This window comes from Pyrus communis, chromosome 16 (genome assembly GCF_963583255.1).
Source record: "Pyrus communis chromosome 16, drPyrComm1.1, whole genome shotgun sequence".
NCBI classification, from domain to species: Eukaryota; Viridiplantae; Streptophyta; class Magnoliopsida; order Rosales; family Rosaceae; genus Pyrus; species Pyrus communis.
The window spans coordinates 17,450,137-17,462,605 of NC_084818.1; the positions used below are offsets into that span (position 1 = coordinate 17,450,137).

Sequence of the window (12,469 nt, forward strand, 5' to 3'; positions counted from 1 at the left end):
TTTTTGGTACACTCGGTCTTCTTATTTTGCAGGCTATGAAACCTGCGAGTTACCTTTTCCCTACTGGATGACTAGGTATATTCATTCCATCTGTATCACATCCTAAGGGCTGCAATGATCACTGTTTTATCCTTTGTATTCATGCATTTCCATTTACAAGCCTAAGCCCGTGTGATCCGAAACTACCATGTACATCATGAGAACTAGGACTGTCACCCGCACTGGTGTGGCCAGGAATGTCCAGGATTCGTGCACGCATCAGCGCATGCTCGCATGCACAATGGATCCTCGAATTTCCAGGTTGTATCATCTTCTCACTTTTGTACCAATTTAGCAGTGAAAATAGAGAATGTGGTGAATTGTTTTGTACAAGCTGCTGCATCAGCAACTATGTTACTCAACATCAGGGCTTGTGACTCAATTGATTTAGATTTAGATTTAGATTTAGATTTTGAGCAATAACCAGGGACATAGTGGGTTCAAGACGAAGCCCTAATCACCATGGCAATCTACCACTAGAAAGATTTCCCTCCTGCGTTCATCTAAACGAAGAGAACAAAGAAATAAACAAAAATCGAGATGGCACTTTATTTTGGGGTGATTTTATTCAACTGAACTTTATATGATTCCAACGTTTTTATTCAACTAATTTGTTGGCTTTCATGATTAATATCTGCATATAAGTCCAATTTGTGTCTCTGACTCAAGCGGTCGGCGGCAAGATGAAAGCGCTAATTTAGGCAAGATGAAAGTACCTGATATTCACACTACATGTTGATGATATTTTTCTTTCTATGCGCAGTTTGGAAACTGGGGTTGGAGGATACCTAGTTCCACGAGCTTTGATAGCTTGGAGTCGGAAGCTTGGCAACTGAGGGATATGTTGTCGATGTATGGGCGGCTGTAGATTATGGATGCTGATTTTCTCTCGCCTTCAAGCAGTTGCAAACTAATGTCAGATTAATGAATTGACTTTGTTATGCTGACCATAAAACAGAAAAGGCTAGGATATGAGCACACCAAGCATGACAATAATCTGATTTGGCCTATACTCGGCCTGCATTGATCTCTATCCCCTAACCATTCTACCGCCCAGGAGCCCATTACCAATCTATCTGCATCTATGTTTGGATTTTATTTTTATTACCTGTGTAGCAGGAATGTTCATCCTCGCAGAATTTCCTAACCGAAGAATATCTTGCATAGGTATGATTGCTGTTCAGGCCACAGAAGATAATGCAGCCCTTGTGAGTTCCCATGGGATATCATCTTCTTCGGTGATTGAAAGATACTTCAGCACCTGGAATAACAATAAAACTTTATAGAAACATGAAAAAGTAGCTAAATCTTGTTTCACACATGTAATGCAGAGCTACGTATGCCAGGGAGAAGTTTCAACAACAAAAAAGAAAAAGAAAAACCCACATTGGACTTCTCTTCTTGCTTCAAAACATCTCACCAACCTCGAATCTATAAGACAAGAACACAAACTATTAGAAGGGATAAGAATAAACAGATGTCAGAATCATGGGATTGGAAAAACCACGACAATGTTTTACCGTGTCATTATCATGAGTTCCAGTGTAAACAACTTGATTGGGCTCATGATTATGAGGTAAATGAGGGTTAGCACCGTCACTTCCAAAACCTACAGAGCAGGAGGTTATGAGAATACATCTAAGCTTAAGGTTATTTCTTAAAGCTAATTATAGAATACAGTTATGTAATCAACTCGAAAAAAAAGAAACTCATTACCAAACTGGAGGACGGCCATTCCAGGTGCCCCGATGGATTTCCTTAGCTGAATTACATCCTCAGTGATAACTCCCTGCCATGCCACAGTGGAGGATATGAGAACACATCAAGAAGATACTCAAGAAAATTACAATAAATGGGTACTTACACAATCTTCACACGCTTTATCCCAATTCACAAAAGTTCAAGTTGTTTGGATGTCAACAATTATTTTATATTTCAACAACACTCCCCCTCAAATGTGGACCTTTCCACCACTAGATTCCAACATAAGGAGTTTAACGTAGATAACGTGACTGTAAGGTACTGAACTCAGGAAACAGGACCTCCTACTTTCATACCATGATAAATTTTTCGGTTCAACACTTTCCAAAAGCTTTACTTGTTTGAAAGTGGGCAAAATTTTTATTTGAAAATAGCAATCATCAATTGCAATGACCTTTCTCAATCGTGTCATTGTCTCTCGCTTTGACATTTTAATTTCAAAGAATCAGAACTGTGCAAGTAGAAAACCAATTTTAGTTTCCATAAGATCAGCCTAATTCGAAATTTAACTTCATGGAACAATCTACTTTTCATCTTCTATCTGAGATAGATCTGAAAATATGTTAACAAAAAATTGAGATATCACATTAATCTTTCCAAATTTTTTGGATATGGCATCAAAAAGTAATTTCGTATACAAACAACTTAACATACCAAGTCTTCAGCTATTATGTTCATCTTCCCGACAGCTCTGTTTAGGGTGTCAAAAAAGGATTTTCCAGGTCCTTCCTACCGTCATTCAAAACATAAAAGTTTCAGTTTCAATGAAGGGATAGTAAATTACAGAACCGTAACTAGAAAAAGAAAAATATGGGAACCTGACCTTCCATCGTCCGACCGTTGCAACTTTTGCTTCTGTGCACACCATATATTAGTGTAATAAAAACATAGATATGTTACAGGAGACAAGCACAAGAAATACAATTGGTAATTTCTCACCAGAAGGAACAGCCCAAAAACCGGCGAGTCCTCCAAAATGGTCTATCCTGAATTCGTCATATATATATTTTGTACTCCGTATGCGGCGCATCCACCATGAAAATCCTTCTTTCTCCATTGATTTCCAATCATAGAGAGGGCTTTAATTCAAACATTAGAGCTTCTTCAGCGTTGGAGTCCCCCAGGCTATGCACTATTAAATCCACCTTATGAACAATAACTGTCCTTAATGAACAGTAATAGCCTCGACAATACCATTTGCATTTCCACTGTTACACTTCAATAACCCTGACAATACGTAATAAAATATTAGTATTTTTTTATTTATAAAATAATACAAAATAATTTTAATTGTAATTTCAGATAAGATTTTTAAATTGTTCTCATTGCACCACGTGTCATTATCTGAAGTATTATTAAATAATACAAAATAATTTTATTTGTAATTTCGGATAAGATTTTTAATCGTTATCGTTGCGCCACTTGTTATAAAATCCGAAAAGACAATTATTGGGGATGGATTTCCAATAAATTTTTTAATCGTATTTGTTATGCCACGTGTCATTGTCTGAAAATACAATTATTGGTGATGGATTTTTGATAAGATTATTAACCAATCACGTCGCGCCACGTGTGATAATCTGTTTACAATCTTTGAGGATAGATTTCCATGAGGTTTTTAGCGAATGACGGCATGTCACATGGCATTATGTACAACCTAATCCTTTCTGAATCCTCCATATAATCCACCATAACAAATCTCACACCAATTTTCTCAAGATCTCTATTATTATTCATAGTTTCTGTTTCCTTCTTTACAAAAATTTGTATCATTATTCATAATTTCTGCTTCTTTCTTACAATGTCTTCTTCTTCCTCAAGGATGATGTGGGAACTCGATCAAGAAGAGGAAGAATTGTTTAACCAATCAGAAGGAATGTTCAATCACCATGGGGCAAAAAATGAAAGGGAAGAGGATGAGGAGCGTAGAAGGAGTGATGACGAAGTAAGAATGGGCAAAGCCTCACATTCCCGTCGAGTCATCTAAGCTGTGGCTCAGATCTGCAGGCCCAGCCATTCCGGAAACCTTGATAGAAGCAGGCAACGACAAGGTATGGAACTCTTGGACGATTATTTTGTCCCTAATAGTGCATTCCCTGATACGTACTTTAGACGTTTTAAAATGAAACAACATTTGTTTAACAAAATCATGATTGTTGTTTGCAACCATGATTCTTAATTTATACAAAAGAAGGATGCTTTTGATGCTATGGGTCTCCTTCCTCAGCAAAAAATTATTGCTGCCTTGCGGATGCTTGCATATTGAGCATCTGTAGACCAAGTGGATGAGATAACAAGAATGGGGAAATCAACCATTCTTGAGTCCCTGATGAGGTTTTACAGAGCAATCGAATCTATCTACACCGCTGAGTACCTCCGCAAACCTACAAACATGGACTTGGAACGGCTGCTGAAGAAGGCCGAGATGCGTGGTTTTCCTAGGATGATTGGAAGCATTGATTGTATGCACTGGATGTGGAAAAACTGTCCAAGTGCATGATAAGGCGCTTATGAGGACAGAAAAGGAGCAAAAAGTATCATTCTGGAGGCGGTGGTATCTTTTGATACATGGATTTGACACGCCTTTTTCGGGGTTCCGGAAGCTCAAAATGAAATCAATGTCCTTGCCCAATCCCTAGTGTTCAACGATGTCCTGTAAGAAAAGACACTAAAAGTCACGTATGAGGTCACCTGACGTATGTACGACGGGCCATATTACCTAGCTAAAGGCATTTACCCGCGATGGTCAACATTTGTCAAAACAGTGCCACGTCCGCGAAGTGCAAATGAAAAACACTTTGCAAGCTGTCAAGAGGGGTCCAGGAAGGATGTGGAGCGTTATTTCGGTATCCTTCAAGCTCGTTGGGCGATCGTCAGGGGTGCTGCCAGATTGTTTGATGTAGAGTCATTTTGATCCATCATGATGACGCGCATCATTCTTTACAACATAATTGTGGAAGGTGAATACGATTATGAAGCCGTTGATGAATATGAGCCAGACACGATAAACAATTCAAAAACATGTATATATTGTGCTCATGACGCCACCGATGAGCCCGTGCAACATGAGCCATTACAAAGGGATAAACGTTACAATGAAAGGCTCATTAAACGATATACTGTTGTGAAGAATGATGCACGTCATCATGATGGATCGAAACGACTCTACATCAAACAATCTGGCAACACCCCTGACGATCGCCCAGCGAGCTTGGAGGATACCGAAACAACGCTCCACATCCTTCCTGGACCACTCTTGACAGCTTGCAAAGTGTTTTTCCTTTGCACTTCGCGGACGTGGCACTGTTTTGACAAATGTTGACCATCGCGAGTAAATGCCGTCAACTAGGTAGTATGGCCCGTCGTACATACGTCCATTGACCTCATACGTGACTTTTGGTGCCTTTCCTTGCAGGACATCGTTGAACACTGGGGATTGGGCAAGGACGTTGATGTCATTTTGAGCTCCCGGAATCCCGAAAAAGGTGTGCCAAATCCATGTATCAAAAGATACCACCGCCTCCAGAATGATACTTTTTGCTCATTTTCTGTCCCCATAAGCGCCTTGCCATGCACTTGGACAGTTTTTCCACGTCCAGTGCATATAATCAATGCTTCCAATCATCCCAGGAAAACCACGCATCTCGGCCTTCTTCAGCAACCATTCCAAGTCCATGTTTTTAGGTTTGCGGAGGTACTCAGCGGTGTAGATAGATTCGATTGCTCCACAAAACCTCATCAAGGACTCAAGAATGGTTGATTTCCCCATCCTTATTATCTCATCCACTTGGTCTGCAGATACTCTATATGCAAGCATCTGCAAGGCAGCAGTAATTTTTTGCTGAGGAAGGAGACCCATAGCACCAAAAGCATCATTCTTTTGCACAAAGTAAGAATCATGGTTGCAAACAACAATCATGATTTTGTTAAACAAATGTCGTTCCATTCTAAAACGACGTCTAAAGTACGTATCAGGGAATGCACTATTAAGGACAAAATAATCGTTTAAGAGTTCCATACCTCGTCGTTGCCTGCTTCTATCAAGGTTTCCGGAACGGCTAGGCCTGCAGATCTGAGCCACAGCTTGGATGACTCGACGAGAATTTGAGGCTCTGCTCATTCTTACTTCGTCATCTCTCTTTCTACGCTCGTCATCCTCTTCCCTCTCATTTTTTGCCCCTGATGATTGAACATTCCTTCTGATTGGTTAAACAATTCTTCCTCTTCCTGATCGAGTTCCCACATCATCATTGAGGAAGAAGAAGACATTGTAAGAAAGAAGCAGAAACTATGAATAATGATACAGATTTTTGTAAAGAATGAAGCAGAAACTATAAATAATGATAAAGATCTTGAGAAAATTGGTGTAAGATTTGTGAGGATGGATGGTGGATTATATGGAGGATTTAGAAAGAATTAGGTTGTACATAATGTCACGTGGCATGCCATCATTCGTTAAAAATCTTATGGAAATCTATCCTCAAAGATTGTAAACAGATTATGACACGTGGCGCAACGTGATTGGTTAATAATCTTATCAGAAATCCATCACCAATAATTGTATTTTTGGATAATGACACGTGGCATAATGGGTACGATTAAAAAATTTATCGGAAATCCATCCCCAATAATTGTCTTTTCAGATTTTATGACAAGTGGCGCAACGACAACAATTAAAAATCTTATTCGAAATTACAAATAAAATTATTTTGTATTATTTAATAATACTTCGGATAATGACACGTAGCGCAACGAGAACGATTAAAAATCTTATCCGAAATTACAATTAAAATTATTTTGTATTATTTTATAAATAAAAAAATACTAATATTTTATTGCCTATTGTCAGAGTTATTAAAATGTAACGATGGATATGCAAATGCTATTGCCAAGGCTATTACTGTTCATTAAGGGCAGTTACTGTTCATAAGGTGGATTGAATAGTGTATAGCCTGGGAGGAAGGCACCGAAGTTGCTCTTAGACTTACAGTAAGCCCAATGATATTCTATAGAATAGCACAACTGACCACAACTAAAATTGAAGGATTATGTATGAGTTGTATAAACCTGTTCCATGGCTGACCAGTTTCATTGAAAGCATCAGGGAGAACGCCACTAACTTGAAGAGGAAAACCATTTCTGTTCTGCAAGACTAATATATGATCGGTAACAGTAATTGACACCTGGTACAGCATGTTGTGGCATGAACATGTTCCTGTACCAATTAAAAATTACTCACCAGCAAAAAATGCTTTCTACTGCCCCAAACATCTGCACTGTGATAACCTACGTAAATAGGCATGTCTCCCATGATACTAATTCCCTTCATCTGTGCATACTTGTGAACTTTCTGCCATTGCCTTTGGAACAAAAATTGTTCGGCAATGAAGATACTTATCTGCACAAACAAACGGTGAGGGGAAATGGGCAATGAAGGAGTTCCTAACACTTAAGTATATATCAATGTTTTAAAAGGCTCGCTTCAGGACGTGCCTAGGCACCCTTTGAGGCTGGGCGTGAGGGTTGTCGCCTCTATTTTGAGGGAGTGGGCCAAAAGCGTCGCCGGAGCCGCCTAGGCTTGCCTCATGGCCTTTTTTTTTTTTTTTTTTTTAACTCCCAAACCCAAATTTTGGGTAGAGTTTTAACTACCTCATACATCTTCCTTGCACTATCGTCTCTCTCCCCTTTTTTCTGATTTTTATTTTTTTATATAATGGATGTGTGTGCTATCTGCGTGCATTGTTATATGTGTGCTCATTGTGCTTTTCATCCTCTATTTTATATATATATATATATATATAAAATATATGTGCGCTCAGGGTGATTATTGATTAATAATTCTCTTCTTTTTTAATATAATATACATGTACGCTCAGTGTATATATTAAAAAATTTAGGTCCAGCGAAGCTTCGTCTCAAGCCTAGGCCGGGCTATCCCTCGGACGCCTCGCCCACACCTCACGCTTTTAATACATTGGTATATAGACAACAGCAAACTATTAATCAATAAGTAATAGTCAGTCACCCAGATCTCACAAAATGCTGTTTGCTCTGGTAAATTTCTTCCAGTGCTGCGAGATGGCGATTTTTCAAAAGTTCAGGCCACTCGTACCAACTGAAAGCAGTGAAACTGCTGTCAATTGCTGCAAAATAAGCTGCATCCTCAAGCCAGCCTACAAAATTATGAAACAAGAATCACAACTGAAAGGGATACAAATCTCCACACAAGCAGCACCCTGGTTCTGCATTCTTAATCTCTTAGTGCAAAGTAACTGCACCAGGGACCACTTAAGATACCAAGTTCAAGAAATTGAAAAACGGGATAGCTTTTCACCAAGTTAGAAACCAAAAACTAAATACTTTCTTGAAGTAAAATAAAGAAACTAGTGGCAACCCAACACCATCCATGGTATTTCTCTGTGTGTGTCAACACACTCACCTGTGTCCTTTTGTGTGTGATTATATATGTCTGCATGTATTAATGTATGTGCATGCATTCAAACTGAAAGAACCCAGAACAATTAGAATTATGCCAATCTGAAGATTGTCCAGAACTAAGTTTAATGTAATTTTACTACAGCTAGTTTCAAATCATAACATATACAAACTTGTCAGCAACAGTATAAAATATATGATACAATTAGTGCACAAGAAGAAAGAAAATCCCACTTCATATATCAGTTAAAATGTAAGATACAATTATTCGTGCGCAAGATGGAAATCTCACTTGATATATCAGGGTCAGTATGGAAAGCTTCAAGCTGACTTTTAAGTTCACCTTCACTCCTAATAAGCCTCTATGCAGCCTGAGATTGAACTCAACTAAGAAATTTTCTCTTGGTATATAAAAAGGATCAACTACATTTTAGCCCCCAAGAATTGGGGATGGTTTCCAAATCTGGTCACGAGATTTCAATTTTAGCAATTTACACTGAGGTTTTAAATTACATCAATTTAAACCTTTCATCCGAAAAACAGTTAAGTATGCTGTTAAATTGGGGATATGGCGACTACATAACCCACATCACTTATCCTGAAACGTGGATAGAGAGGGGCTATACAACTGGTTGCATGGTAGAATACGCCCAGTAGTGGTGGGCATGCTGGAATGAAGAAGAGCTTGTTCCACACATCAGCACAAAAATAGGCCCCGCAGTTGCCACATCATCAATTTAAGAACAGATCTAATGGTCAATTAGAGAGAAGATTTAAACTGATGCAATCTTTAAGTTAATAAAATGGACACCTCTTGACAATCAAAGTCTCATGGAAAATACATCCAACTGGCTCAATGGCCTTCATAGAAACCCGGCCATGAAAAAAGAAGAAAACAAAAAAATCAAGAAAGGTACCTTGAGAAACTCTAAGAATTATGTTGGTGATAATATGGGTAGACAACACTTGCTAGTTTCACCAAATGGCAAAGACACAATCAAGATTGGTACGTCGTAATTTTAGTAGAAGAGTCAATGTTAAAAAAGGGGTTGTATTCAATTTGAAAACAATTTATAGTTTTCAAAATTGATGAATGTAACTAAATTACACAATAATACTAAACAGCTGCTAAATTTTTTGCTCCTTTTGAAATTTATGGGTAGTTATCCAGGCTGCTTTCGTCTAACCACAATAACAACTTCAGTTTCACCGTCCGACATAAAAAATTGTTCACTAGGCAGTCTGAAGTGAAAGTCATGGATCGGAATCGCATAAACTCTAGTAGTAGCAATATTGTTTACCTTAGTTATTAGAGGATCCTTAATGTCAGCAACAGTTGAGTAGTTCACACGCTCAGAATCACTGCATTGAATTGAATGAGTGTCACAATACCATCCTAGAGAGAGAGAGAGAGAGAGAGAGAAAGTAATACTGAAAGCGAATGGCAGGCTCACACTGGTTTTGGAAGCTCTTCCTTTGTCAACAAACCATCCTTAACAAGCTCCTCCACAGATATCAACAAAGTGTTACCACAGTTTGCATCCTGAAAAAGTCACCATCCATCCATCCATCCATCAACCACAATTAACTTAAGGGGACGTTTGATAACCATTTTGTTTTCAATTGTTTTTGTTTTCACTATTTTCAAAAACTGAAAACTAAAAGCTGAAAAGTGAAAACGAAATGGTATCAAACGGCCCCTTAATTACCTAAAATTTGCAATTTCGAATCATCAAATATCGGCTTCGTTTTTATCACAATTCAATTTATTTCGCGTCCCAGAGTAATGAAATGAATCGGAGCTGATAAGCTTAGCGATTGGGTTCTTAGGATGAATATTTATACCTGACCAGAGTAAGGATCCCTCCTCATTGGCCTTCCGACCAGGAGGGACAAGCGGAATCACCTGCCAAAGGGAGCACCCGGCCTCATTAAGCCAATCTATGAACCGAAACGCCTCTTCTCCGAGATCGCCAATGCCGTGGGGCCCACGGAACGAGGTCGGGTGCAGCAGCACGCCCGCTCTTCTGCGCTCGCTTGGATCGGCCTTGGGGAAGATGTCGCCGTAGTCGAAGGGCAGGTTCTCTCCGACGCCGACTTCTGCGGCAAGAGTCGAAAGGGCGGCGGATTTCATTGGGCAGTGGTTTTGGAGGAATGGAATAATTTTGGTTTTGCTTTGGAAGTGGGTGGGGGAGAAGAGGAAGGGGGAGGAGGAGGAGGAGGAGTTGGAAGAGAGGTTGGGAGAGAGAGTGGAGGGGAGGAGTGAGAGAGAGCTATTCAATTTCAAGGCCATTGGTTTTCAGACTTCACATTAGAGAGAGAGAGAGAGAGAGAGAGAGAGAGAGAGAGAGAGAGAGAGAGAGAGAGGATGTGGATGATGAATCAATGAAGGCGTTAGAGAGAAAGAGCTGGAGTATGTATAGTTGTTGTCTCTTTCCAAATGTTGTATGAATCTCGACTGCGAGGCTAAGCTTTTTTTTTTTTTTTTTTTTTTTTTTTCCTCCTCCTCCTCCTCCTCCTCCTCCTCCTCCTCCTCCTCCTCCTCCTCCTCCTCCTCTTCTTCTTCTTCTTCTTGTTCTTCTTCTTCTCATAGTATAAATAATATCGTTTGTTAAAATAAAATTAATAAAAAAATATTTTTGAGTCTCAATAGTATTTGAAAGTACTTCTTTTATCCTGCCAAAAAAATTAATTAAAACTAAGTTCTTTTTCATGATTCAATTGTTGTAAGTGTTTCCTTCTGTGATTACATGTGAATTCATAAACTATAACCATAACCAAGCATAAACCAAAGCACAAATCACTTCCAGCCATGTTTACAACATTCTCTAATAGTCATGCAATTAAAAACCAAATCCTCATCATTGTGTTGGAAGGTGACCTAAGACACAAACAAACACACAAAAACAACTTAAAAACAACTCTTTTTGGGTTTTTCAAAACTATTTTGTAATTTTTTTGTAAATTTTTCGGATTTTCTGATCAAAAGACATAAAAACACTCCAAAACACTCTAAAAACACTTAAAAACAGTGTGAAACAACATTATAAGTGATAGGTGATAAAATCTCACGAAAATCATGTAAAATCATGCAAAAGCAATTTGTTTACCCCCCCCCCCTCACACTTAAATCAAACATTGTCTTCAATGTTTCACACAAAGACTCACATCCAAACAAACAATATAAACTAACTAACATGACAAAAGTAAAAATAATAAAGAGATAGAGATTGAGGAACGCAAATCTGATTTTGTAGCTTGAATTGGTGAATTGCCCACTTCCTCTCTCGTTGAATGCATGGGTTGCCTCCCAAGAAGCGCTTGCTTTAACGTCGTGCAGCCGGACGAACGTTCTTCTTATCCTCACTTGGAGCCCACGGCATGGAGTGGAATGTCCTCCACAACTTGCCCTTCAACACTTTCGTAATATGGCTCTATGAATGGGAGGGGATAGTGATCCTCCCTAATGGTGGTATTTTGGTTCCGGAAGTCCATGTAAATGCTCCCACCACCTTGAAATCGATTTGGAACCTGCACCAAAGAAGGTAACAACCGATTAGTTGAAATGGGAATTGGAATTGGGATTGGAGACTTACTAGGATGTTGTGGCAATGCCCCTAGGGCAGCCACCATCTCGCCAATTGTATCCTTAAGTACGGCCAGATTGGGTGTTTGTAGGGCAATGGCGTGCTTCTTGTGCTTCCCTCCAATTCCTTCCTCGATGGTGGTTCTAGACGCATCCTTCTTGATAGGTGTTGAACGTTCCTGCCATATATTTTTAATTGTACCAATGGCAAAACAAGAACGAACATCATTAGGATTCTCAATGGATTCAGAAACTTTAAAGTTAATCGTATCACCACCAAACTCCATAGTTAAGGCTCCCTTGGCCACGTCAATCTTGGTGTTGGCTGTTTTCATGATAGGTCGTCCAAGTAAGAGTGGTGATGGTGGAGAGTGGGTTGAATCCTCCATGTCAAGCACATAGAAATCTGCAGGAAAAATCAAGTGGTCTACCTGCACCAAAACATCTTCCAAAACTCCTCTTGGGTATGCATTAGATCGATCGGCTAATTGAATAATAACACCATCATTTTTAAGCTCTCCTAGATTCATAGATGCATAAACAGAGTATGGCATGACATTAATTGATGCACCTAAATCTAGCATAGCATGCTCGAACCTTGTATTACCAATTACACAAGGGATAGTGAAACTACCTGGATCTTTACAT

General features: G+C 39.1%; 1 pseudogene; it reads right to left on the minus strand.

Moving 5' to 3' along the window:
• Window positions 1–525: 525 nt before the first annotated feature.
• LOC137719452 (4-alpha-glucanotransferase, chloroplastic/amyloplastic-like) lies at window positions 526–10,528 on the minus strand (annotated as a pseudogene).
• Window positions 10,529–12,469: the final 1,941 nt, after the last annotated feature.